General features: G+C 37.8%; 1 long non-coding RNA gene across 2 annotated transcripts in view; it reads right to left on the reverse strand.

Moving 5' to 3' along the window:
• Window positions 1-1,429: 1,429 nt before the first annotated feature.
• The window catches only part of LOC141492612 (uncharacterized), a 154,629-nt gene continuing 129,052 nt past the window's right edge, over window positions 1,430-27,006 (reverse strand). Inside the window, exon 5 of one of the 2 annotated variants that reach the window (XR_012469981.1) lies at window positions 1,430-2,644. This is a non-coding gene — a long non-coding RNA (uncharacterized LOC141492612). Of the gene's footprint in view, window positions 2,645-14,653; window positions 20,527-27,006 lie in introns of those variants that run through there. The other variant, XR_012469979.1, reaches the window with a different exon arrangement.

Here is a 27,006-nt window from a genome sequence, read left to right on the forward strand (position 1 = left end):
AGTAATATTATAAAAACAAACAACATGGAAAAACTTAGGAACTTTGATCCATATAACAATCAACTATAGGGCTGGTTAGGTGGCACAGTAGCTAGAGCACTGGTCCTGGAGTCAGGAGGACCTGAGTTCAAATCCAACCTCAAACACTTAATAATTACCTAGCTGTGTGATCTTGGGCAAGTCACTTAACCCCATTGCCTAAAAAAAAAAAACCTCAAAAAAAATCAACTATAATACCAGAGGAACCAATGATAAGATGTGCTGGTAGAGAGGTAAGAGATTCAGAATACATATTGAACTATATATGTTTTGGGACATAGTTGATTTCTATATATTTGTTTTGCTTATAATATAGGTTCTATTTTTCTTGCTTTCTCAATGGGAGTGAAGGGGAAGCGGAAGGAGAGGAGGCAGACTGGAAAATGAAGGAAAATTAAAAGAGGAAAAAATGGACTGGCAGAGAAATGCTAATATCTTTTTAACCCTGAAGCATTTGTGGAGCTGGGTCAGATATGGGAAATGAAGGGAGCTATCCAAGAGTAAGCCAAAAACGTTTTATTTCCAAAGCCAAGGCATCACTCCAAGGAATTGGAGGGTTTCAGAATCTGACAGCCTCCTTCTCAGCAATCGATTCAAACTTATTCGATCTTCCAGTAAATTCCACTGTCTTCATTTCATCCTGGGCATAACCGTTAGGGTAGCACAATGTGGTTTGTGTTTTCAGCTGTAAAATCACAGACTCTGCCATTGGAGTCAATTTTTGCTAGGATTAGTCAGTTTCCTCAGCATGCCAAAACTTACATGAGCCAATTGTTTTGTTTTATTTTCCTTTTTTTTCCTTCTTAAAGACAAAATTTAGCCATGTGTAGCTGAGTTTGCTGGCCGATTGGAGCTGTCAACAGGAAACTCATAATGTTCACCAATCCAGTAAAGAAGGTGTGTATCTCATATACCATATGCTGTAGCCCAAGAAAACTGTTGTCCAAAATGCAGACAACAGCTTTCTCAGTTGGAAAAGCTCATCAACAAATACATTAAATTCATGTAAAATTGATGACATAATAAAAATTGCTCTGGATGCATGATGAAATATAATAGAGCATTAATCACCCTGCCAAAGAGAAGATGAAATAGAGACTCAGAATTTGAAAATAATTACTTTTTTAAAAAAATTCTCAAAAGGAAGCATTAAGTAAAGGGCACTTCTTCCAGTTCAAAAAAATCTCTGGGAGGAAACAATGAAGATGGCTTGGAGGTCCCTGGAGAAGTGGAGGAACATGAATTGACTTGTAATTGGAAGTACAAAGATGTTGGGAGGTCTAGAATTGTGAATGGAAAACTATAGAGAATCATTGAGTCAATTGATTAGCATTTATTAAGTATATTATATGAGATACTATGAACTAGGGATACAAAGAAAGGCAAAAGAATCCCTGTCTTCCAGGAGTTTTTGGTTTAATGACTTTTGGAGAGTTATTACAGTGTTATGGAGCCTAGGTTTTAACCCTAATTTTACCACTGATAGATGAGAATAAAAGTTCTCTATGCCTCAGTTTCTTTATCTACAAAATTGAGGTAATTAGTCTAGATCAAAGGTGTCACATAAGGGTCACTCTGGAATACAGCCTAAACCAGATTAAAATTTAATCAGGTACAATTTAACAAAATAAATAAAATTATAGTAGTACATAGAAAATGTAAATATGTGGGTTTGTAAGTCAAAATGCAACCTGGTATAGTTTAGTGGCCCTCATTTCTATCTGAGTTTGACACTACTGAACTAGGTTACCTGTGATGTCCCTTTAAGTTTCAAAGATGATGATCAGTATAATAAAGGATAATATTTAGGGAAAGTGTATTTGCAAAGGACTTTCCCAGCATAATCTCACAGGATGGAGGACAGGGAAAAGAAAAAAAGAGAAAAAAAAAAGAAATATACATGACAACTTTATTATCTATTAAAAGGAATAGCAAGTTGTACATAATAGATTTGCAATTTGCAAACATCTTTTTTTTATTCTACTATGTTATGGAAATACTTGTTCTACAAATTAAAAATAAAATAAACTTTTAAAAAAGAAAGTCTTTGATCAAAGAGGATGATGACCAACATTTCCATGTTCCTAGTCTGGAGAATTTCAAACAAGGGGCAATATAGAGCAGATATTTCATAAATATCAATGGAATTGAAGGTTCCCACAGTTGACTTCAATAAAGTTCCAAACAGAAGGGGCCCTCCTTGGTTGGTTGAGTCCAACAATCTGCCAATGGAACTTCAGTCTAAGGGATGAGCACTGGGCCTCTTGTTCTCATTTTAAAGCCAGGATTGTCTCATTTACAGCTGTTTGCTCTTCAATAGTTCATGGGAGCCTAGACCTCCCACTTATCCATAGCAAGCTGATTAAAGGGACTAGCAGAGATTTAGATTGGGCCTCATACCTTAGTAGAGACTCCCTGGGTCCAACTTTTGGTCTCTTCCACATAGAGACTTCAGCTTCTGTGTTGATCAAGTCCTGGGAAAACTGGCTCATGCATTCCAAATTCACCAGATTGATTTGAGTTGCAATGCTGTTCCATTATTATCGACAAATGGATCTGCCATTACGACATTCCCATCAGCCTCTTCTTTTCCTTGTAGACAAACCTAGTTGGAAAAAAAAGCCACAATTAAATTCAGTAGGTTGTTGGTGACATAAAATAAATGTCAAATTTTTTAAGATCCATTTTCACCAAGCTAGGAAAGCCAAATGGACAGGATAATTCCCTATTTCATACAGTAGAGCCAGGGAAATCATGTATATAAAATACTTTATGAATCTTCAAGCAATATTTAAAAATGGCAGCTTTTGTTGTTATTATTAAGATGGTGTTGTCTTTGTGTAATTCTTGTTCCTTGAGGAAAGGGAATATTTCTTGTTTCCCTTTTGTGTCCATATCCTTAAATTCTCCTTTAGAATCTGGTATATAGAAGGTGCTTAATAAATGCATACTGATTGATTCCAATGAGTCAGAGCATCTTCTCCAAGGATAAGTTTAGAGACACCCTGACAGATTCTTCTTACTTTAATAAAATAGAATCCCTTTGAAGGCAAGAACTAATTCACTTTTATCTTTGTATTCCTAGAATATAGTGGATGCTTAAAAATGTGAATGATTGATATATTATTACCTAAATGAGGGATTTGTTTTGAAACTTTTGCATGTTATAGAGCTCCTTGGCAGTCTGCTAAAGCCCAAAGGATGGGACACCCCACAGAAGAGTGTTGTGATTCTTGGTGGTTGTGTTTGGCTTTTTTAATTCAAAATGCAAGGAAATTGGAAATTTCAATGAGAGGTTAGTGGAAATATAATGCTTTTTCCATTCCAAGTTCATGGGCCCCCAGAAAGCTGTACTTGCACCTGGCCCATGAAATATAGATCAAATTCTGCTCTACTAATTTATTCAATAAATAATAAGTAAACGAGCATTTACTAAGTGCCTGTGATACCTTAGGGACTGTGAGGAGCACTGGCCATACAAAACAGGGTGAAAGATAATTCCTACTTAGTCTAATGTGGTAGAGAACATGTAAATTATTTACTCTGACTCTGTCTCTATCTCTCTCTGACCCTGTCTCTATATGTCCATAATATATAATTATATTATTATTGTTATAATTATATGTGTTCAGTATATATCCCATGTAATATATATATACACACTATACACACACACACACACACACACACACACACATGGAGAGAGAGAGAGAGAGTGAAAGAAGAGAGAGACAGAGAATCACCAGAGGGAAAGTACTAGAATTAAGGGGGGATCAGGAAAGACATAAAGAAAGGGGGTATTTTGGGTAGGACTTGATCAGAAAGTAAAGTCAAGGAGGAAGAGAGTTCTAGCCATGGGAGGCAGCCTGGGAAAATATCCAGAATCAGGAGATGGGCTGTCTTGTATAAGGAACAACAAGGAAGCCCAGAGTCACTGAATTTGTAGAGGTTGCCTAAGGTATAAATTCCAAGTGGAGAATTTGTAATTGATCTTGAAAGTGCTACAGAGTTTCTGATATTTTTTAGTCAGATCTGTGCTTTAGGAATATCCCCAACAGAAGGTAAACTGGAGAGGGGAGAGACTTGAGACAGTAGACCCATTATCAGGCTAATGCAAATAGGCTAGAATTGAGGTGACCAGGGTTTCCACCAGGGTGATGACACTGTCAGAGAAGAGAAGGACATATTTGAGAGATGTTCCAAAAGTGAAGTTAACAGAACTTGGCAACAGATTGGATATGAGGGTGAGAATGAAGATTCAAGGGTATCGCCTAGACTGAGAAACTTAGGTGAGTATTTATTTAGTGACTTCCTATATTCCAGGACAATTAGATACTGGAAGCTCAAGACAAAAATGAAAAAAAAGTCTGTCTGCAAGGGCAGTCCACTTCCCCATTCCACTGTCCACTGTGTGGAGGGGAACATGGAGGAGTTAGTGCTTTTTCTGCTTCATTTAATATTATATTGTTCATTTTAACACCTTTTGGTTAATGGTATTTGTGCTTTTAATTAAAATTTAAAATAAGGTCACACATTATTTCAAAATGCACAGTAACCTTGTGATTCATTGTTCACCTAAAAATATCGGATGATTACTTGTTAAGGATGCTGTTAATGAGATTTGTGATTTGTGTAGGTGTTAGATAAGATTTCTGAACTCTTTTGCTATCTCTATGATAATCCTGGAAAGATGGATGACTTCTCATGTTTCTTAGTACAATTGAATTCTTCCAGTTAAGACAATACATCTCTTTTCCTTCACTGAACAGGGGGAGGGTCTATAGATAAGAAAAGCTACAGACATTGCCTGGTGTGTTCAATGTTTTTGTTAGTTTTGCTAAATTACTTTTTCTTTTTTTATGTTCATAACAAAGAATGGTTTTTTCTAGGTAGGAGAAAGGAAGGGTCATATTAGGAAATGAATATAATGTAAAAACAAAGACTTCAATTTAAAAATAATAATAAAAGTTTTTCTTTCTACAAAAGACTAACCTCCCTGCCAAGAGATTCACCAAGGAAGGGTTGAAGGTAGGGAATGGGGTAGTATTGTACCAATTATAAAGCTGCATACTTTAAAAACTGCAAAACCTCAGTCCTGCTCTCCAGATTTTATCCTTAAATTGAAAAGGAACACTAGGGAGGGAGAGGAATTAATGACCCTTTAAATTGTATACATCTGTAATATTTGGAGTCTAAGAATAGCTAAAATCAGATGGGGTTCTACTTGAGCCCTTTCTGTTACAGATCACAGCTTTAACAATATATCCCAGAACAATTACTAGTAACTATAATGACCCTTCCCCTCTTTGGATTTTGCCTCCAGATTTTCTTGCAATCCATGAATCCAGGGTTCCATAATATTCTGGGCTCATATGGACCTATCCTTGGGTGCCCAACTCCAAAAAAAATTCTATTTTCTCTTTGGCTGATTGCCCTTGCCCTGGAGTTTTTACTCCAGGAAAATCTCCAGTTACTGCTTGTGACTAGGTTTCTCCAGATGTGGCCATTAGGGTCTCCAAGTTCTCCAAATATGCTCAGTGTACTCAAAGCATATTAGGTATGGAACAATCTTTATTTTGGCCTTGAAAATGCATAGGATGTAAAGGATGCACAAGGGCCCTTGAACAGATACAAAAATACCTGATCTTTCACTTCTTGCTACCTTTTCCCTGTCCCCAGGTTACTTTGAATTTATTTGTATTTATCTTATATATACTTAAATATGTATTTGTATTCCCAAAAAGAAGGAAACTTCCTTGTGAGAAAAGGCCATTTAATTTTTGTCTTAATAAATCTTTTCTGATCAATTGATTAGAAACATAGAGCACCCACTTAGTCCATTCAACTTCCTCCAGAAGGTAAATACATTTTGAGAGGGTACCCCAAACCATCACCATCTAGTTGCTCTCCTCCATGTCAATGTTTTCATTAATCTAAAAGTTAATCAATAAGTAAGCAATTATTAAATACATATTTTGAGGCACACATTGTGCTAACCAATCATGATGCAAGAAAGGCAAAAAATAAAAGCCAAAGGATGTTCTCTGTTCTCAAGTCAAATGGGAGAGACAACAATGCAAGCAATTATGTAACAAAAATATATATAAAAGACAGATTGGGGATGGTCTTGGAGGAAGGAAGGAACTAAGAAAAAGGAGACCTGGGCAAGGCTTCTTGTTGAAGTAAATGAGACTTCAGCTGAGAGTTGAAGGAAGCCAGAGACACTAGGAGGTGGAGATGAGCAAGGAAAGAGTTCCAGGTGAGGGGGATAGCCAATGGTGTCTGGAGATGGGTTATTTTGTGTGAGGAATAATAAAGAGTCCAGTGCTAGAGAAAAGTATAAAAAAAATGGGAAGTTAGGAAGGAGCCAGGTTATGAAGTCCTTTAAAAGCCAAAGAGGATTTTGTCTTTGATCCTGGAAACAAAAGTCAGTTACTGGAACTTAATGGATGGCAGAGAAAATCTGTTTAACAGTTAACTAGAAGAGGGACCAAAGTGGAAAGAGAATTGAAGAAGGGAGGTCGATTAAAGCAATCACAGCGAGGTGGCAGATCATGGCGGTGGCAGTGACAGAGCAGAAAAGGGAGCAAATAGGAGAGAAGTTATGAAAGGAGAAACAATGGTTCTTATTGATTGCATTGATTGGCTGTAGGATGTGTGAGAGTATAAATAAGGATGACATCTAGGTTTAGAGCCCACCTAACTGGGAAGAAAATGGTGTCCTCTATAGTTATAGGGAATTTAGGAATGGGGAAGGTTTTGGGGAGGGACATAATGAGTACATTTTGAACATGTTAAATTTAAAATACTATGGGGCATCCAATTCAAGAAGTCCATTAAGCCCTTGGAGATACAAGACTGGGAAAAAGTGATGTCATGCTTGGACGAATAGATCTGAGAATCATCTGTGTAGAGATTGTAATTGAATACATAGGATCTTCTAAGATCATCAAATAATGTAACATAGGGGGAGAAGAGAAAAAGGGTATGACAGAGCCTTGGGGGACGCCCCACAGTTAGTGGGAATTAGGACATAATTGAAGATTAGTGAGCAATAGGGATGATAGAAGGAGTGATCTGCTGGATCATGTAGAGGGGATTGCCTTGGAAAGGAAAAGGGTCACCTCTTTAATTTGAAGCAGAGGTAAAGGAGATAGTAATAGAAAACATCTGAGATTCAGTTAAGAGCCTCAATTTTTTCAGTGAAATATGTGAAGCAAAGTTCTTAGTTAAGAGAACTGGAAGACGGGAACTATAGGAGGCTTGAAGAAGAATGTAAAGATCTATAAAAATAAGCCTCTCTTGTCGATGGGATTGATTAGAGTGGTATAAAAGGATTGCCTTGCTTTAGTGACAGCCCAGTTGAGGTAACCATAATATAAATTTATAACAGATCCATTCATTATGGTTTTTTGATTTTCCTTAGATCCATTCAGCAGCAGAAAAATAGATGGCGGAAGTAATCTAACACTGAACTTTGGCAGGGCAAGATCTTTAATAGGATAAATGGTTGAAGGATTTCTAGTGGAGAATCCTATATAGAGTGAACTAGTTCACTAATCAGGTCAATGTGGAGAAGGGAAGAGAATGTAGCCAATACCAGGACTGTTGTCTGGGAAGGAAACAAGAAGTGGAAAGATTGGATGACATGCTGAGATCAAGGTTTGGAGATGCAGAGCAAAGCAGAGAGAGAAGTGATTTGACCACAGATTGTGCTTAGGTAAAGGATTTTCAGAATTCATGAGCATAGATGTAGAACACTTTGCTGAGGGCAGGATCAAGGATGAGACCATCTCTGTGTGTAGCCATGGGAGCATGGTTGAGTAGATCATGGGGAATAAGTAACTTGAGAAATCAGAAAGTTAGTACATTGGATTATCAATATGTATCTTCAAGTCTCTTAGCAGAGGAGGAGTTGGGGAGGAGGGCAAGACTCATTGAGGAAAGGAAAGAGAGTGTCCTGGAGAAGTTGGGAGACAACTAGAGTCTTGATTGGGTGAAAAAATATGGATTAAATAAATGTCAAAGGACGAGAAGTTACTCAGTAACGGTAGCAGAGGAGGAAACTTAAATGGCAATGGGGAGAATGGATAAAGGAGAATTCTAAATCTGCCACCTTACCCTATTCCACAGTGAATTGGGGGTATGAGTTAAAGTACATCCAGTACTAGAAGCTGCTTCATGAAGAGATCTCAGTGAATGTAAGCAGATAAAGAAAATGGAGGCAGGGGCAAGGGGGGGGTGGTGTTTATAATGAAAATTAGTTCATTAACTATGTTATAGAAATCTCAGAGAGTACCATGGAAAAAATGATTGGGTAGCTTAAAGGTATGGTGTTGGGAACAACAATGGATTGAAGTGGATCAGAATAAGAGAAGGGACAACTACAATGCCCCAGATTATAGCTATTTAGGATCATGGACGTAAATATATTTTAGTTGGTACTCTAAGGAGAGACCTTAATCTCATAGACAGACAGCATAATAAAATGAATCAAGTGCTGATCTTGGAATACTGAATATCTGATCTGATATTTCCTCGATATGAGATAATATGTAAGTCACGTAGCCTTTTGGTTTCTTTGCCTATAAAATAAGAATAATTATACCTAATTTGTAGGATTATTGTGATGTTTGACTGAGATAATGGTTGTCTAATGTTTTCTAAACCTTAAAGTACTATGTAAATGTTATTATTCTTTATCAGTTGGTGATATGATACCAAATCATCTTTTAGAATAGGATTCTTGACCTGGAGTCCATGATCTGATTGTTTAAATATTTTGATAACTGTCATTTCAATACAATTTATCTACTATCATGGGTATTTTGTTTTAGGCATTTAAATTTTTTTTTTTTTCTGAGAAGTCCATGGTTTTCACTAGACTGCCAGGAGGGTCCATGATACACCAAAAAAAAAAGTTAGAAATACATTTTTTCCCTGGGAAGTTTTCCTGTTCACAGACAATCCATTTATAATGGAGGTAAGGTTAAGGAAGCAAGAGGACTGGAATTTAATTTGCCTCCATCAAGGAGGATTCATTTGCTGGCCAAGTTTTATCTCTAACCCACGGCCCAGAACTGCAACTCCACATTGCAAAAATGAGATTCAACCTTGGGAATGTCTCTCAAAAATATCTCTTTAGCTTATGGCACTCTTCCCATATTTTCCCCTGAGGAAAACTTGGATTTTGGTCCATTTCACCCCACTCAAAGAATAAAGAAATTCTCTGGAAACATCAACATTTGTTTATGTCAAAATCTCTATAAAAAGAAAATAGGACAGTTTTATTCCTTCCAATATAATAACTAAAGAGTCTACTATATGACAGGCATCATTTTTTTAATTTACTTATTTATTTTTGAATTTTACAATTTCCCCCTAATCTTGCTTCCCCCCCCCCCCACAGAAGGCAGTTTGTTAGTCTTTACATTGTTTCCATGGTATACATTGATCAAAATTGAATGGGTTGAGAGAGAAATCATATCTTTAAGGAAAAAAATTAAATATAAGAGATTGCAAAATTACATAATAAGATGGGTTTTTTAAATTAAAGGCAATATAGTCTTTGGTCTTTGTTCAAACTCCACAATATTTTCTCTGGATACAGATGGTATCCTCCATCACAGATGCCCCAAAATTGTCCCTGACTGCTGCACTGATGGAATGAGCAAGTCCATTAAGGTTGACCATCAAGTCCATTTTGCTGTTAGGGTGTAAGATGTTCTTCTGGTTCTGCTCATCTTGCTCAGCATCAGTTCATGTAAATCCTTCTAGGCTTCTCTGAATTCCCATCCTTCCTGGTTTCAAATGGAACACTAGTGTTCCATAACATACATATACCAAAGTTAAGCCATTCCCCAATTGATGGACATTCACTTAATTTCCAATTCTTTGCCACCACAAACAGGCCTGCTATGAATATTTTTGTACAAATTTTTTTTTCCTTTACCCTTTTCCATGATCTCTTCAGGGTATAGACCCAGTAGTGGTACAGCTAGATCAAAGGGCATACACATTTTTATTGCCCTTTGGGCATAATTCCAAATTTCTCTCCAGAAAAGTTGGATGAGTTCACAGCTCCACCAACAATATTAGTGTCCCAGATTTCCTACATCCCTTCCAATACTGCTCATTGTCCTTTCTGGTCATATTGGCCAGTCTGAGAGGTGTGAGGTGGTAATTCAGAGATGCTTTAATTTGCATTTCTCTAATAAGTAATTATTTAGAGCAATTTTTCATATGACTATGGATCACTTTGATTTCCTCATCTGTAGATTGCCTCCACATAGCCTTTGACAATTTGTCAATTGGGGAGTGACTTGTTTTTTTATAAGTTTGGCTCAGTTCTCTCAGAAATATTAGTTGTAAAAATTGTTTCCCAATTTACTAAATATCTTTTCATCTTGGGTTTCAGTGGCTTTGTGCAAAAGATTTTTAATTTAATGTAATCAAAATTATCTAGTTTATTTTTAATGATGTTCTCCATCTCTTCCTTGGTCATAATCTGCTTCTCTTTCCATAGATCTGACAGGTAAATTATTCCTTGATCTCCTAGTTTGCTTACAATATTGTCTTTTATGTTTAAATCCTGTATCCATTTTGATCTTATCTTGGTATCATGTGAAGTGTTGGTCTAATCCAAGTTTCTGTCATACTAATTTCCAATTTTCCCATTAGTTTTTATCAAAGAGGGAGTTTTTATCCCAAAAGCTTGACTCTTTGGGTTTCTCAAACAGATTGCTATAATCATTTCTTGCTATTTTGCCTATTCTATTCCATTGATTCACCACTCTATTTCTTAGCCAATACCAGACAGTTTTAATGACTGATACATTATAATTTTAGATCTGGTAGGGCTAAGCTACCTTCTTTTGCACTTTTTCAAATTAAATCCTGGAAATTCAATGACTTTTATTTCTCTGTATGAATTTACTTACAATTTGTCTAATTCAATAAAGTAATTTTTTGAAATTTTGATTGGTAGAGCACTAAATAAGTAGCTTAATTTAGGTAGAATTGTCATTTTTAATATATTAGCTTGGCCTATCCATGAGCAGTTGATATTTGCCCAATTTTTTTTAAATCTCATTTTATGTGTGAGAGAAGTGTTTTGTAGTTGTTTTCATAGTTTCCATGTCTGCCTTGGTAAACACAGGTATCTTATATTGTCTGAAATTATTTTGAATGGGATTTCTCTTTCTAGCTCTTGCTGCTGTATCTTGCTAGTCATATATAGACATGCTGAGGATTTATGAGGGTTGATTTTATATCCTGTGACTATGCTAAAGTTGCCAATTGTTTCCAGTGGTTTTTTAGATGATTTTTAGGGTTCTCTAGATATACCATCATGTCATCTTCAAAGAGTGAGAGTTTTATCTCTTCTGTCCCAATTCTAATTCCTTCAATTCCTCTTTCTTCTCTAATTGCTGAAGCTAACATTTCTAATATGGTATTGAATAGTAGTGGTGATAATGGGCACCCTTGTTTCACCCCTGCTCTTATTGGGAATGCCTCCAGCCTCTCCCCATTGCATATAATGCTTGTTGATGGTTTCAGATAGATACGGCTTATCATTTTAAGGAACAGTCGATTTATTCCTATGCTCTCTAGTGTTTTTAGTAGAAATGGGTGGACAGGCATCATTTAAGCACTTTTCAGATGTCATCTTACTTGATCCTTACAACATTATCTCAATTCAAAAGCAAAACTGAAAGGATCCAAATTTGAGACCAACAATGGAAGCAGTTCTTATTTTCTATGCATTTTCTCCCAGGGATGGTGTTCTCCAGACTTATGATAATACACTGGTACTATTCCCCACAAAAGGGAAAACACTGGTGAATCACCCACTTTTTTCCCAGTGAGGCCCACATTTTCAGAAACTTCAAAGGTCTCTAGGGTTTCCTCCATACTAACAGTACTACTTTAATTATACATTGCGTCAGTAGGGAAAGGACACAGGGTTATTAGGTCAAGCAACTCTTGAATCCTTAGATTTAGACTTGAGGGGAATCTTAGAAGATATGTAATTCAGTTCCCACATTTTACAGATGAGGAAATTGAGGTTTAGAAAAATTTTAAAACTAAGACTTTGTAATTCTCCAAATGTTGATTTTTGTAAAATATTGCTGAGGTGGGAGATACCAGTAGTTGGGCAAGTGAGATCAACAAACTGAACAGCATGTTTATACAAAGTAAGGGAGGAACCTGTTCTGATGGGGTTGAAGGTGGGAGTGTTTAGTGATGGATGGTGTTTCATCTGGTCTCCTGGCAGATCTACCCTGGGGGTCTACAACTCCAGGGAGAGTCTGAATTCTGGTCCCCTCTGAACCTAAGCCAAAGTATCATGAGGCTCACCTGCAGTTTGCCAGATAATTCCCTACCATGAGGTATCTGGAAAATAGCCTGGAGTAAAGTTGTCAGGAAAGGAAGACTGATCTGAAAGAAAATGAGAGAGAGGCAGAATTGTGGCCAAGATTGAGAGAGATGCTAGGACAGTTAGGTGGTGCAGTGAATAGAAGTGAACCTAGTCAGTAAGACTCATCTCCATGAGTTCACGTCTGACTTCAGACACTTTTACTGACTGTGTGACCCTGGGCAAATCATTTAACTGTGTTTGCTTCAGTTTCCTCATTTGGAAAACGAGCTGGAGAAGGAAATAACAATCCACTGTAGTGTCTTTGCCAAGAACCCAAATGGGTTCATGGATAGTTAGACTCAACTGAAAATAACAACACTAACAAATATATGACCAGAATTCTTTCACTGTCTGAATTCACAATCAGAGAGGGAAAATTTCCGCTTTGAAATCAATATAGTAATAGTAGCTTACATGGAAAAGCAAGACAGCATAGAAGGTGTTGGCTATGAAATTTGAAAGACCTAGGTTCAAATCTTACCTCAGACATTATCTAGGTGATTCCTAGCTACGATTTTGCCTCAATCTCACCTTCCTAATAGAATAAGACAGATTCTTCTGACTCTAAATCTGATCCTATCATATAATTCTTTGGAACTTGTACTCACAGTACTCACAGAACTCCTGATAGCACTGGTAGAATATTGATGTCAAAAAGATGGACCTCTCTTTTTGAGCGAGAAAGGAACTTGGCTATATCTAAGATGTAGCTTGATCTGTTCTCTTTCTATTTAATTTCTATTTAGTTCTTTTGACAACCCATTGACATTTTTTGATATATGCCCAAATTTGACCTAGACTTAACTTCTCAAACTCTTGATTCAGTCAAAATGACTTTCTTTGGGGAAATCTTCCCTAGGGAAGTCTCTGGGGAAGTCTATCCCTAGAAGTCTCTGGCGGGTGCAAGTATTTGGGAATCAAAAGCATCATGGAGGTCTGGCTTTCCCCTTTAGCGATGTGGCAGAGTTCCCATCTGCCATTCATAATTTCACCCCTTTTCTCTAGCCAGGCTCACTCCAATCATGCCCCCATCTCTGTTTCTCCACACATGTTCCACATCACAGGCTTGAGGTTTTTCAGCCACTCAAGACTTAAATCTCCAAATACAGAGCATCCCAGGGTTTCTCTTCAGAGCTGCCCAGACTGTCAGACTAGAGATGTTGAGTTTTCATTAAATCTGTCATTTCCTCAAATCATGAGGTTTTGCCAGTTCTGGTTGGTCTAAAACATTTATAGTGGCTTCTCAATAAAAAAAAGTTCTACCTTTCTCCCAATCATTACCATCTCCCTTGATCAGGAGGCTAAAAGAATTCTATATTGCCCTACACCCTTGGGATTGGTTCCTCTTTCTCCCACATCCCCCATATACAGTTTCCCTTGAAACCACATATAACCTAGGAATCAGAAATATAGAGTTCATAAATGGTAGAAGGAGTCATCTTCTAACACCAATGCCAGTTCTCTTTTTAAAAAAAATTGTATTTTTCCAATTACATGTAAAGAAAATTTTTTAAATTCATTTTCAAAATAATATTTTATTTTTTCTAAGTGTATTTAAAGACAATTTTAATATTCTCTTTTTTAAATAAAATTTTGAGTTCTAAATGATCTCCCTCCCTCCCTCACTTGATCCCACCCTAAGATGTAAGCAATTTGATATAGCTTATATTGTGCAATCAAGTAAAACATTTCTGTATTAGGTTTTGAAAGAAGAAATAGACCAAAAAGGGGGAGGAACATGAAAAAAACAAAGAAAGTGAAAATAGTGTGCTTCAGTCTTCATTCAGATTCCATCAGTTCTTTCTCTGGATTTGGATAATATTTTCCATCATGAATCTTTTGGAATTATCTTGAATCATTATATTGCTGAGAAGGACTAAGTTAATCATTTGATCATCACACAACATTTAACATTTACTTTTTTAAAATTTTGAGTTCCAAATTTTCTCCCTCCTCACTCTCTAAGATGGTAAGCAATTTATACAGCATATATGTTTTATATATATATATATATATATATATATATATAAAATGTTTTATTTATGTTTTTATTTATATGTTTTATGTATATTATAATATATATATATAATTTGATATAGCATTTTACATTTTACATAATCGTATAAAACATATTTCCATATCAGTTATGTTGACATGTTCAATAAACATAATATTGAATTCTTCTGAAGCTTACTCTGATTTCTTTAGTCTTGTGCTGATAAAAAAGACTGATTTTCAAAATTACATTACCATAATGTTCATTGTTATCAAACAAATCAATTTGTAATTGTTAACTTGAATAGCTGAAATTTATATAATATTTTAAGCTCAGTTCAATTCAATAAGCAGGTATTAATTTCTACTCGTTTCTTAACACTGCAAAATACTGAGGATACAAATAAGAAAAAAGAAAATATCTCTGGGTAGTCAGTCATTTTATTAATCATACTAGCATTTAATTAATAAAACATCAGTAACACTCTCAAAAGCCAAAATCCCCTCATGGAACCCACACAAAACTTATATGAAAAAGTGTGCATTCCTTATGTGTCAGTCAATTCTGACTGACTAGTTAACAATTAATGAGAAGAATGAATATTATAATGAGAGGTGGGTTTATGATAATGAGGAGCTAGGGACTGTGACTAATCACTCAAGTCTTGGTCAAAGAAATTTCTCTCTATCCATATCACACTATCTAGGGTAATCTAAACAAAAGGAAGAATCCTCATTTTCTCAAAACCCTCTGAGTGAAACACAATGGGCCAAAAATCCATCAATTCACCTAAAGTAACATTTCTTTACCTTTTGAACAGATCAGAGCTGTCCCTTTCATTATCTGCCCTTTGGCTACCTCAATAACCTGCAAGGACTGATTTCTGAATGAGTAAGTAGAAAAGGGCAAAAACCTTGGTTCCCATTCAACAACTGATTTTTTTTGTTGTTTTTTTTTGCAAGGCAATGGGATTAAGTGACTTGCCCAAGGCCACACAGCTAGGTAATTATTAAGTGTTTGAGGTTGGATTTGAACTCAGGTCCTCCCGACTTCAGGGCCTGTGCTCTATCCACTGTGCCACCTAGCTACCCCAACAATTGATTTTTAATTTAAGAGAGAAAAAATAATTATTTCCTCTCAAAAAGACAGCCCTGCCTTCAAGAAGCTTATAATCTAAGGGAAGAAGACAACACACAAAACAGAGTTGAAAAGGTGGGGGTGAGGAGCAAGATGTTCTGAGGAGTCCGAATCAAACAGAAAGTAGATGAAGATAAAGAATTACCTGGTAAGTGCTGATCTAAGTCTCTATAAAGGAAGTTAAGTGACCCAGCCCCTCTAGACTTCATATCAGAGGGGTGAGACAACTGGGAGCTTTGAGAAGGTGTTGATTGTCAAAAGTTGAGTCAGTTAGCACAGTGACGAGATTTCCGGGGATCGGTTGATCTAGGATGAAGTATGATACTGGTTGAAGGAGTAAACAAGCAGAGTTGCAGATGGAAAATCTTACCACGTTGGTCCCAAGTTTGACACATATCTGCTAACTTAAATGACTCTAGACCAAGTCTAGATGCAAAACAACACACACACACACACACACACACACACACACACACACAGACATAACACACACTTTACAAACACAATCTCATTTTTGAGTCACACTCAGCTACTCAGTGAGGTACGAGTTTTTACATATGAGGAGATTGAATTACAAATATAAAATGATTCCACTGCTTAAGGGACTCTAAGAACTTAGAATCTCCTCATTGGATGCTGAAACAAATGTCCAATGATCATAATCTACCTTAAAAATCAAAGGGGACGGTATCTTTTCTTTCTTTAGTGATAAGTTGTACCCTTTCCATGCATTATTGTAGCAAGAATAGATATTTGACAGAGTTGTATGGAATCTTATCCTTGAAAAAAAGTTGCCAGACTGGGTTTGGTTAATGTGGTTCTCATCAGACCATCATGTTGGTTAGAGTTTATGTGGATTTGGCACAGATTATATTTTGGATTTGACCAGAACCATCTAGCTGAATCCAATTTAAAAGCAGAACTAGAAATTTGGTTACACTTTTTGTGTGGTTTAACAACTTGTTGAATTTTCAAGGTGTAACCACAAATATTTCCCAAGAAAGGGAGACCACAAATTATGTGATATTGATGATCTTTGCCACATTGGTCCCCAGTTTGACATGGATCTGATGACTTAAATGATTCTAGGCCAAGTCCAGATGCAAAACCACCGTGCATTATAGAGGGAGGAAGACACACACACACACACACACACACACACACACACACACACACACCACCCCAGAACCTGTCATTTTAAGTGAGAGACAAAGGCTTAGTACTATGATGATTCTTTTCTCCATCAAGACCAAAGGTCATTCATCCAATGACTAGACAATTATTGTTGTTATTGTTCAGTCGATCTGACTCTTTGTGACCCACTCGGGGCAAAGATACTGGAGTGCTTTGACATTTCTTTCTCCTATTTATTTTACAGATGAGAAAACTGGGAAACTGAGTGAAGCTACTACGTGTCTGGAGGTTGAATTTGAAGACAGGCCTTCCTGAGGCTCTAAGTCAAGAGCTCTAACCACTGCATCTTTCAGATATCTATTAAACTTCTACCATGTGCTGTTGTAGGCTTTATGCCTACAGGGGAGAGGAGGGGAAAAACGGCAAAAGACAGTCCCTCCTCTTGAGGAGCTCACAGTCTAATGAGAAAGGTTTGGAAAGGATTTAGATGAAATCCACTGATGTCCACCCAATGCTTTCAATTCCAAAGAGGAAGCTTTGCACAGTCAAAAGGATTGATTCAGTGTCATCTAGTAAGTGCTACTGATTGACAGAGAGTGGTGTGGGTAGAGGAAGTAGTGATGGCTTGGGGTCAGGAAGAGCTGGGTTTGAATCCCATCTCTGACTTGCACTCACTAGCTGTGTGATATTGGTCTATGCTTTTAGCCTTTTTTGAGGCTTATTGTCTTTGTGGGCAAGATCAGGATTTGTCCACCTGCTATATCCACTTTCCAGGATGACTCTAAGGCTCACATGAGCTAACATTTGTAAAATGCTTTGAAACATTTAATGGGCCATATAAATGCTTTGGAAATGCTGGGAAAATCTTCCAATGAATCATCATCTCTCCAGAAAAAAAAAGAATTACACTAAAAATGCCTTTTTCCCCCCCTTGGGTCCTTTGGGAGCAGTTCAGGTGCTCATGATTTGAATTCATTGTGTACATATTTTTAATGTCTGAAGATGAATTTGTTATTTCACTTTTTCCCCAAGACAGGAAACTCCTGTCTCTAATAGCAAACAGAAAGGGGAATAAAATACAAAAAAGACTCTTGGAAATTTTTTCCAGTGTTTTTTTCCTAAGATCAACATCTATTTACAAGCCCAAATTCTAAAGAAGTAACACCCAAGTCCCTCTGACTAATAGTGCCTGAATTCTTTCTGTGAATAACAAAAGGAAAAGTTAATTAGCTCAGGTGAGTGGCTTTGGCTTTCATTGTGAGGATTGAACCTGCCATGAGATGTCAGTGGGAAGGGCCATGGAGAACTTCATTCTTTCCCACTAAGTTCTGTTGTAGTCTTGGGATTGTTGTTTCCTACACCTCATCAAAGAGAGAGAGGAACAGTAGCTGCTATTCAGATCATTTCTTGTTTCCAAAGCCCAACCTTTGGCAGGTTTCAAATCTGCCCTGCCCTGAAGAACAAACAAAAAACCTAAACAACTGGTTCCAGGCTTTGAATTGTCTACACATGGGAGGCCATTGTCCTTCCATTGGAGAAGAATCAAGTACATCAAAATCTAATTCAGAAAGATTTTGAATTAGGGCTTTAGTTTACATTGACTATCTGTGGGGGGGGAAGGTTAAGCCAAAATCTGAGGCTGGGAACACCATTTCAGAATCATCCTGCCATATAGTACAATGGAAAGCCACACCAGAGAGCCTGGATTCAAATTCTAATTTGATTACTGCCTGTGTGACCTTGAGTAAATGACTTAGTTTTTCTAGGTTTCCAATTTCCTTAAAAGTGGTTGGGGCATGGGGCAGCTAGGTGGTGCAGTGGATAAAGCACTGGCCCTGGAGTCAGGAGTACCAGGGTTCAAATCCGGTCTCAGACACTTAATAATTACCTAGCTGTGTAGCCTTGGGCAAGACACTTAACCCCATTTGCCTTGCAAAAAAAAAAAAAACCTAAAAAAAAGTGGTTGGGGTAGATAATCTCCAAGGTCCCTTTCAGCTTTAAACCTATAATCTCATCATCTCTCAAAAATTGAAAATTTAGAATTACTTAAGTGGTCCTATCATCTCTCAAAAATTGAAAATTTAGAATGATTTGAGTGGTTCAACAGGGTACTAATCTCAAAGTATTCTTCATTTAAGCAGATCTGAGGGCAAGCCAGTCTAACACCACCTGAGATAGGACCTCAGAAAAGGGAGAAATTAGCCTGGGTAGACTGGATTTGAATTATGCCAATAAACATGGGAGGGATTGGTCTAAACAGAGACAAAAAAAGGTCAAGAATGGAGAGACCTTGTAAATAAGCTAATTTCAATGTCCATCAGCTGTCCTCAGGGTAGTCAGACATTCCTCCAGCTGCAGTGACTCTCATATTTTGCAGGTGCAACCCTCAGGCTCCCGGCAGGCTACTAGGGTCATGGACCATTGTACTTTAGGGCTGAAAGGCCCAGTCAGGCCAGTCAGAAGAGAAAGGGGGGATTCCTGCCAGGTTCTCCTTTTCAATGAAAGTCCAGTAGAGACTGTACCTTTAATTCTGGGAAGCCTGCAGCTGCAATGAAGGGGGGAGCAAAACTCTCCATCAATAAAAGGCCTTGTGAAATACAAACTAGAGAGTCACTTGCCTCAAATAGTCCTGTTTAATCATGCTGAATGCCTCTGGCCATCAAATGAGATTGCAACAGCTGGTGTCTCCATTTCTGAGCTGCCTGCGTTCCATTACCAACCTCTCCGGCTCTCTCTTCTTGTCTGAATTTGCTTTGTTTCTCCTAGTCAGCTGCCCCAAAGGTTTCCAGTTGAATCATGAAGGGGTGGGTGGGGGGCAGAAGAGGTGTTTTCATGACCAAGGGGTCTTCCACCTGCCTTCTCTTAAGACTGTCTGAGAAACAAATTTTCCCTTAGAGAGGAAGTTTTCCCTTTTTAGAATGTCTTAGTATTTCTCAGCACATTCTTCTCACTCAATAGAAGGCCATTCACAGTTTGCTTTCTGTTTTTGTACACTGAGAGATAGTCATTATCCTATCTTGAGTATGAGGCAATGATAAACTTTTTTGGTATCCTGGACCCCTTTGGCAGTCTTTTGAAGCCTATGGATTTTTTCAATAATTGAAGAAAATGCTCAATTTCAGTTAGAGATATATACATATATATATATATATATATATGAGTATGTGTGTATTTTTAATATGTGTTTATATAAAAAATGCACATGCACACAAATATATTTGTAAATATATACATATTTTTTTCTGAATTTTTTTTCTGAAATCTATTCATGAACCCATGCAGCCCAGATTAAGAACTCCTAAACTACACTGTCCTCAAATTATAGATTTAGAGCCACAGTCTTAGAAATAATCTAATTAGCCCTTACCTCTTTTTATAGATGTGGGCATTGAGATAAACTCAAGATTCAGACACAAAGAATCTCTGAATCCAAATCTAGAGTTTGTATTGACTGACTGATTGACTGGTTGATGAACCTGACTACCCAAGTCTGAGTAAGTTCAAGTTGGCCCAGTAAATATAGCCACAGCAATGCTTAAAGACCCTCTTCTATGCTTGTCATCTACATGGGGTAAGATGGTAGTGAGGAAAGAACTTCTATATTGGGAAGCCATTGATCTTTGAAGTATCTTAAGAAAACAGCAGGACCCTTTTGTTCATTTTCCCCAGGGACATATTCCTTGGACATTTCACCTCCTGCAAAGCTCTGGTGATGTTGTCAGGGATCATTCTTGTCTTGTAGTAGAGATGTCCTTCTTTTGATGCTCTTTGAAGACTCTGCATTTTCTCAGGTTTAGATCTGAAATTAGAGTTGTACCTCCTATTTATTAAGGTCCACAGTCTCGGAAGAATGAAAGTGAAGGGTCATCCAAAGAGTGATAAAAAGCTACAAGATGGATGTGAGGAGGTTGCAACACCTTGCCAACCAAGAAATGCACAAGATAAGTAATGTAAGTATGCCTTAATAGATGATCTATGATGAGAAAAGTCAATGGTCTAGCTCATTACCCCGCTAAAGAAACCTCTGTGACTCCCTATTGTCTCTAGGGGGAAAAAACCTCTCTTAGCTTCTCTTTTTGGCATTTAAAATCCTTCACAATTAGTCTCTAACCTACCTTTCCAGAAAAATACTAATGTAGTCTACATTCTAGTCAAACTGGCTGGCCTACATTGTCCAGACACTACATCCCTCCTCTTGCCTCTGGACTCCCTTGAAGTCACCACTTCAAGCTTCAACTCAAGTGCAGAGACCTTCCTGATTTCCTTGATTATTAGTGATTGGGCCTGATCTCCCAAGAAATTTACCTTATATCAATTTTGTAGTATTATTCATTTATCTGTATACATGTTGTACTGTTACTTTCTTCATGCTTGAAGGCAGATACTTTTTTATTTTTGTTGTTGTATTCTTAGCACCTAACACAGCCAGACAGTTAATAACTATTAAATAAATCCACATTGAATGGAACAGACTGAAATTGAACCCATATACAATAAATAAAATGAGAGGAATGACCCTAACATGTTGCATGAACTCTCTGTGGAAAATTTGTAAGAAGGAATGCATAAGAATCAAATAAACTGAGAAGATATAGGGAAGATGTATGTTGGGAGGGTAATCACATAAATTACAGAACTATTCAAATTTCCAAAAAAAAATAGGAGGGAGAGAGTTTCTCCCTTATGAATTTTCTTCTACAAATTGTTTCATATAGAATCACTGGCAGGTCTGCTCCATTACTCATCTAATTGTTGTCCTTCTGCCTCACTGATAAATCCCTCTGGCATGATCTGGCTTTGTTCTCACACCAAATTTCTGCAAAGTTCTTTCTCCTCCCATAGTTCTTCACTGTGTTGTGAGGTGTTATTGCTATCTTTCACCATCATCCTTTGTAATATTTTGAAAATTATATATTCTAAATAAGATTAATCTTTCACTGTCATCTCTCCTTTTGGCAAGAAAGTTGGCTCACTAAAAAAATTCCTGGTCTCTTTTGGCCTCTTCGTTGTAGTGATTGTTTTATGTTGGTTAAATATCTGTAGAAAATGATGATTATCAAAATCAATGTCTTTTATTTTCTCCATTTCCTATTTTCAACATCAAGCTTGTTTAAATAGGTCAGAATGGAGATGTAATAGGTGTGTAATGGCTCAGTGGATAGAGCACTGACTTGGAATCAGGAACACAGGAGTATGAATCCAATCAGACATTTATTAGCTGTGTGACCTTGGGAAAGTCATTTAACCATGATTGCTTCCCATCCAGGGCCATCACCTGTCATCCTGAGTCATATTTAGCCACTGGACCCAGATGACTCTGGAGGAGAAAATGAGGCTGGTGACTTGGCACAGCAACCCCTCACTCAAATCCAGTCCACCTGCTTGACATAGCATCACCTCCCTGATGTCATGGACTTCTTCGAGAATGAAGGACAAACATTATTCTTTCTTCTAATTTGTCATTCTGTTCATTTTACTTTTACTAGAAGACAGATAGCTGATAGGAAAATGGCTTCAATTTATAATCAGTCATTTCTTACCAGTCTTGATTTGTTTAATTCAATTTTTCTGTGATAATTATTCAATTGCTTAATCTGAGCATTTGATGAGCCCCTGGTCTCTATCATTTCTTAATGTAGAACCATAATTTCTAACATTATTTTTGTCCTCCCAGTATCCATATGCATAGGGAAAACACTGAATATCAGCATCTATGATGACTTAATTTGGAGGCTCCTGTCAAATGTCTCACAAAATTTCTTTACCATCTCATCTTCTGCAGCAGATGTCGATATGTAAATCATCAATGTACCCTCATCATGAACACTGCAAGGCAAGATGAACAAGTAGCATATGAAATGATGATCTCATTGTTTTTGGAAACAGGATAAAAACAGCTCAGTTAACTTCTTTCTTGGCTTTTCTATAAGTCTGTGAGCCATCCCATGATTTAGCTTAACTTCCTTTTATCTTTTGGTTTCATTTATAGCATGATTATCAACAGGAATATGACTCAATTCATATAATTTATTAAAAAGAAATGGAGGACTAGGAAGTCTTATCTAAAGTCACAGAACTAACAAGTGTCAAAGGAGGAATTTGACTCCAGAGTCTCAAATTCTTCCAGTAATATAATCTATTCTGGGCCAAAAGTTAAATTGATGGTTCTAGGTCAACTTTCTGTTATTCCTTATCATTTGCTAGTGTCTTTCTCTTTTCCCAGAAATTTAACTATAAATATAAATTTTATATACATTCTGTACTGACTTACATTTTACCCAAATAAAACATAAGCTTCTTGAGGACAGGTACTGCACAATTTCGAAAGATCTAGTCTGCAAAAGGGGTCCATAATAGACATACAAAAAGTTAAGAATGCCTTATCAAAAAGAAGGCCTTCCTTCATACTGGATGAATGAATCCTCTTTTGTAGACCAATGGCAGAATGTAAACCATAGTTGCACAGAAGGAGAAAGCATTGGGGGAAAGGGAGTTGCAATCTGTGCTAATGAACAGAGTGCACCCATGAATGAGATTTTGGACCCATTAAAGTATCCTAATGTTACAAAGTTCTGAGAACTCATGAAGAGATCCCCACTGAGAATGTCATTCTTAATATTTTCACAGTATTCCATTTCATCAAACTGTTCAACTCATTGGTTGTCTTGTTTAAATGAGCAAATATGTCAGAGGTCAAGGAAATAGATTGCATGACTTTTTTGCAAATTGAAATTTGGAAATATATTTGACCAATTAAAGCAAGACCCTAAAACATCCCTTGGAAAATAATTGTTCTCCATCCATAATAAAAATGGCATCTCATTTGAAGGCTGGCCATGATGTTTTTGTTTTTAACCATGCTCTTTACTCAGTGGGAATCTTTAATCTGGTGAGGAAAGAAAGATAACTTTAATTTTATGAACGTTTCCCTAACATCTCTGGCAAAAGATCCCTTGTCTACTCTTATCTGATTTCGGGTTAGTTTCAGCAATGGGAGTGCTGAAGATTTTAATTCACTGAATCAGCAAACCCTTATTAAATGTCTCTTGAGAGTCCAACCCTAGTCAGTATTGAGGAATAAAATTTGGCATTGAGACATCTGGCACTTTGAAACTTTTTCCCCGGATTCATTTGACCAAGGATGGGGCCAAATGCTCTCAGTTACATTATTTGCATCTTTATCTTTGATCTATTCACTCTGGAGGACCTCTGGGAAGGTTCAGTTTTGATGGCAAAGTGAACTTACAACACATAGCACATAATGGGAGATTGATATTTGATAATGGTGATAACAATAAACATAACAATAAACAAGATTTAAAATTTTTAGATCCCCATGATTGATTTGAATCTTCAAATAACCTGGAAGGCAGATATTAAAACTTAGTGACTAACCTGTCCACACAGTTTATGTCTAAGGTGATTTGAACCTAGGACTCATTGGCTTCAAAGGTAAGCACTCTACCAACCATCGCCATCAATAGGGTTGAATCAGTCTAATATGACCTCTGTACCTTTGACATGAGAAATGCATAGTAGAATGGAAGAAAAAAAAGTCAGTCCCATTATCCCTCTCCTCAGGTGGGTGATATTCCTACAGTAGCTGACTGTAATGTTCATAAGAATGATGACTGAATCTAATAGTCATATAGTGTTTAAGCTTTACTTGCCCTTCACTTGCCCATGATATGGTTTGTAGACTATTCTGTTAATTTTTAATGTGAGAGGGCGGAGCCAAGATGGCGACATGAAGGGATGAGTCCTAGGAGCTCTCTGATAAAAACTCATAAACTAAGGACTCTAACTAAACTTTCGAGAGACAAAACCCACAAAGGGACCCAGTGATGCAGTTCTCCTACTCAAGGTAACCTGGAAAAGAGCAGAAAGGCTCTGCTCCCCGGGGTTGGAGGGGCGGCCCGCCAGAGCCAAAGAACTTCAGCCTCCTGGAGGCAGCCCCAGGGTGCTGGGAGCCACGTCTAACAGCAGCGGGGGAGTCTCCTGAGCTGCACCCCGGGATGCACCGGACACAAAGTGGGGGAACAGCAGGGGACCTCTGCCAGAGCCAGCACGTGGAGCCCAGCCCTCAGGGCACACAGCTAGCAGCCTGGTCTTTCTGCAGCCCAGACCTCCGGAAACAGAAGCAGGCAGAGCCGGTAAGCAGGAGCCCCCAGGGCATGAGCCCATTGAGCTGAGGGAGGGGAGTGAAGAGAGAGAGACTGTGGAGCTGTCATCTGCCCCTGGAACAGGACTCTGGGGCTATGACCACATTCAGATCCTGATCACAGTCTAGGCCCTCCCATAGAACAACAGCCCCCCCCACCTCGGCTCCATGGCAGAGGGGGGAGCTTATGGTCATTCACAGACCAGGAGGGAGGACAGAACCTCACACACTGAGACCCTTGTGGGAGTGTCCCAAAAGCTCAGGAAGCACTCCAAAAAACAGGCTTAGGCTGGGAAAATGAACAAGCAAAGAAACAAGAGGAAGACCATTGAGAAATATTTTGCAAATGAGCCCAAGAAGGATCAAAATACTCAGTCTGAAGATGAGAAAGCACAAGCTCCTGCATCTAAAGACTCCAAGAAAAACAGAAATTGGGCTCAGGCTATGATAGAGCTCAAAAAAGACTTTGAAAATCAAATGAGGGAATTGGAAGAAAAACTGGGAAAAGAAAGGAGAGAGATGCAGGAAAAACATGAAAATGAAGTCAGCAGCTTAGTCAAGGAAATCCAAAGAATTGCTGAAGAAAATAGCATGCTAAAAACCAGCTTAGGTCAAATGGATAAAACAGTTCAAAAAGTTATTGAGGAGAAGAATGCTTTAAAAAGCAAAATTGGCCAGATGGAAAAAGAGATAAGAAAACTCTCTGAGGAGAACAAATCCTTCAGACAAAGAATAGAATTCAGGGAGATTGATGAATTTACAGAAATCAGGAATCAATACTTCAAAACCAAAAAAATGAAAAATTAGAAGAAAATGTGAAATATCTCATTGAAAAAACAACTGATATGGAAAACAGACTTAGGAAAGATAATTTGAAAATTATTGGAATACCTGAAAGTCATGATCAGGAAAAGAGCCTTGACATCATTTTCAAAGAATTACTACAGGAAAATTGCCCTGATATTCTAGAAGCAGAGGGCAAAATAGAAATGGAGAGAATCCACCGATCCCCCCGAGAAAGAGATCCCAAAAAACAAACCCCCAGGAATATTATAGCCAAGTTCCAGAACTCCCAAGTCAAAGAGAAAATATTACAAGCAGCCAGAAGGACACAGTTCAAATATCGTGGAGCTGCAGTCAGGATCACACAGGACTTAGCAGCAACTACATTGGAAGCTTGTAGGGCTTGGAATACAATATACTGGAAGGCAAAAGAGCTTAGAATGCAGCCAAGAATGAACTACCCAGCAAGGCTGAATGTCCTCTTCCAGGGAAAAAGATGGACTTTCAATGAACCAGGGGAATTTCAAAGGTTCCTTTTGGAATGGCCAGAGCTGAACAGAAGGTTTGATCTTCAGATACAAGACTCAGGTGAAGCATGGAGATTGGAGGAGAGGGGGGAAATATGAGGGACTTAATGAGGATGAACTGCATGTATAGAAAAATGATACTGATAATATTCATATGAACCATCTCAGTTAATAGAGCAGGTAGAGGGAGCTTTTATAGTTGAAGCACAGGAGAAAGCTGAATTCAAAGATAAAATATGGTGTAAAAATGGAGTCAATAGAAAAAAAGGTAAATGGAATGGGAGAAAGAAAAAGGAGAGGGGGAATAGTCCAAGATATTTCACATAATAAGAATTTTTTTTATTACAATGAGCTATTGCAATGATATGGAAGGGGGGAGGCAAGGGGAAATGAGGGAACCTTTGCTCTCATCAGAGATGGCTAGGAGAGGAAACAGCAAATATACTCAATGGGGTATAGACATCTGGAGTAAGAAGGAGGGGGGAGCGGGGGGAAGGGGTGGGGATGTGAATAAAGGAGGAGAGGATGGACCATGGAGGGGACAGTGGTCAGATATAACACATTTTCTTTCTTACTTCATGCAAGGGGCTGGGATTGGAAGGCCTGCCCAGGACCATAGGGCCAGGTGGATTCTGGGCCTAAGGGGTGGTATGGGGGCTCAGGGCTTCTTGGCCCCAGGACCAGGGATCTGTCTGCTGCGCCACTCAGCGACCCTACAGCAGAGTCAGAGTGAAAGGAGAGAGAAAATATAGTACATGGTAGTGGAGAAATAAGAAAGGAGGGAGTTGTGATCAGCAATGGCAACGTT

The sequence above is a fragment of the Macrotis lagotis genome, chromosome 7 (assembly GCF_037893015.1).
Source record: "Macrotis lagotis isolate mMagLag1 chromosome 7, bilby.v1.9.chrom.fasta, whole genome shotgun sequence".
NCBI lineage: Eukaryota > Metazoa > Chordata > Mammalia > Peramelemorphia > Peramelidae > Macrotis > Macrotis lagotis.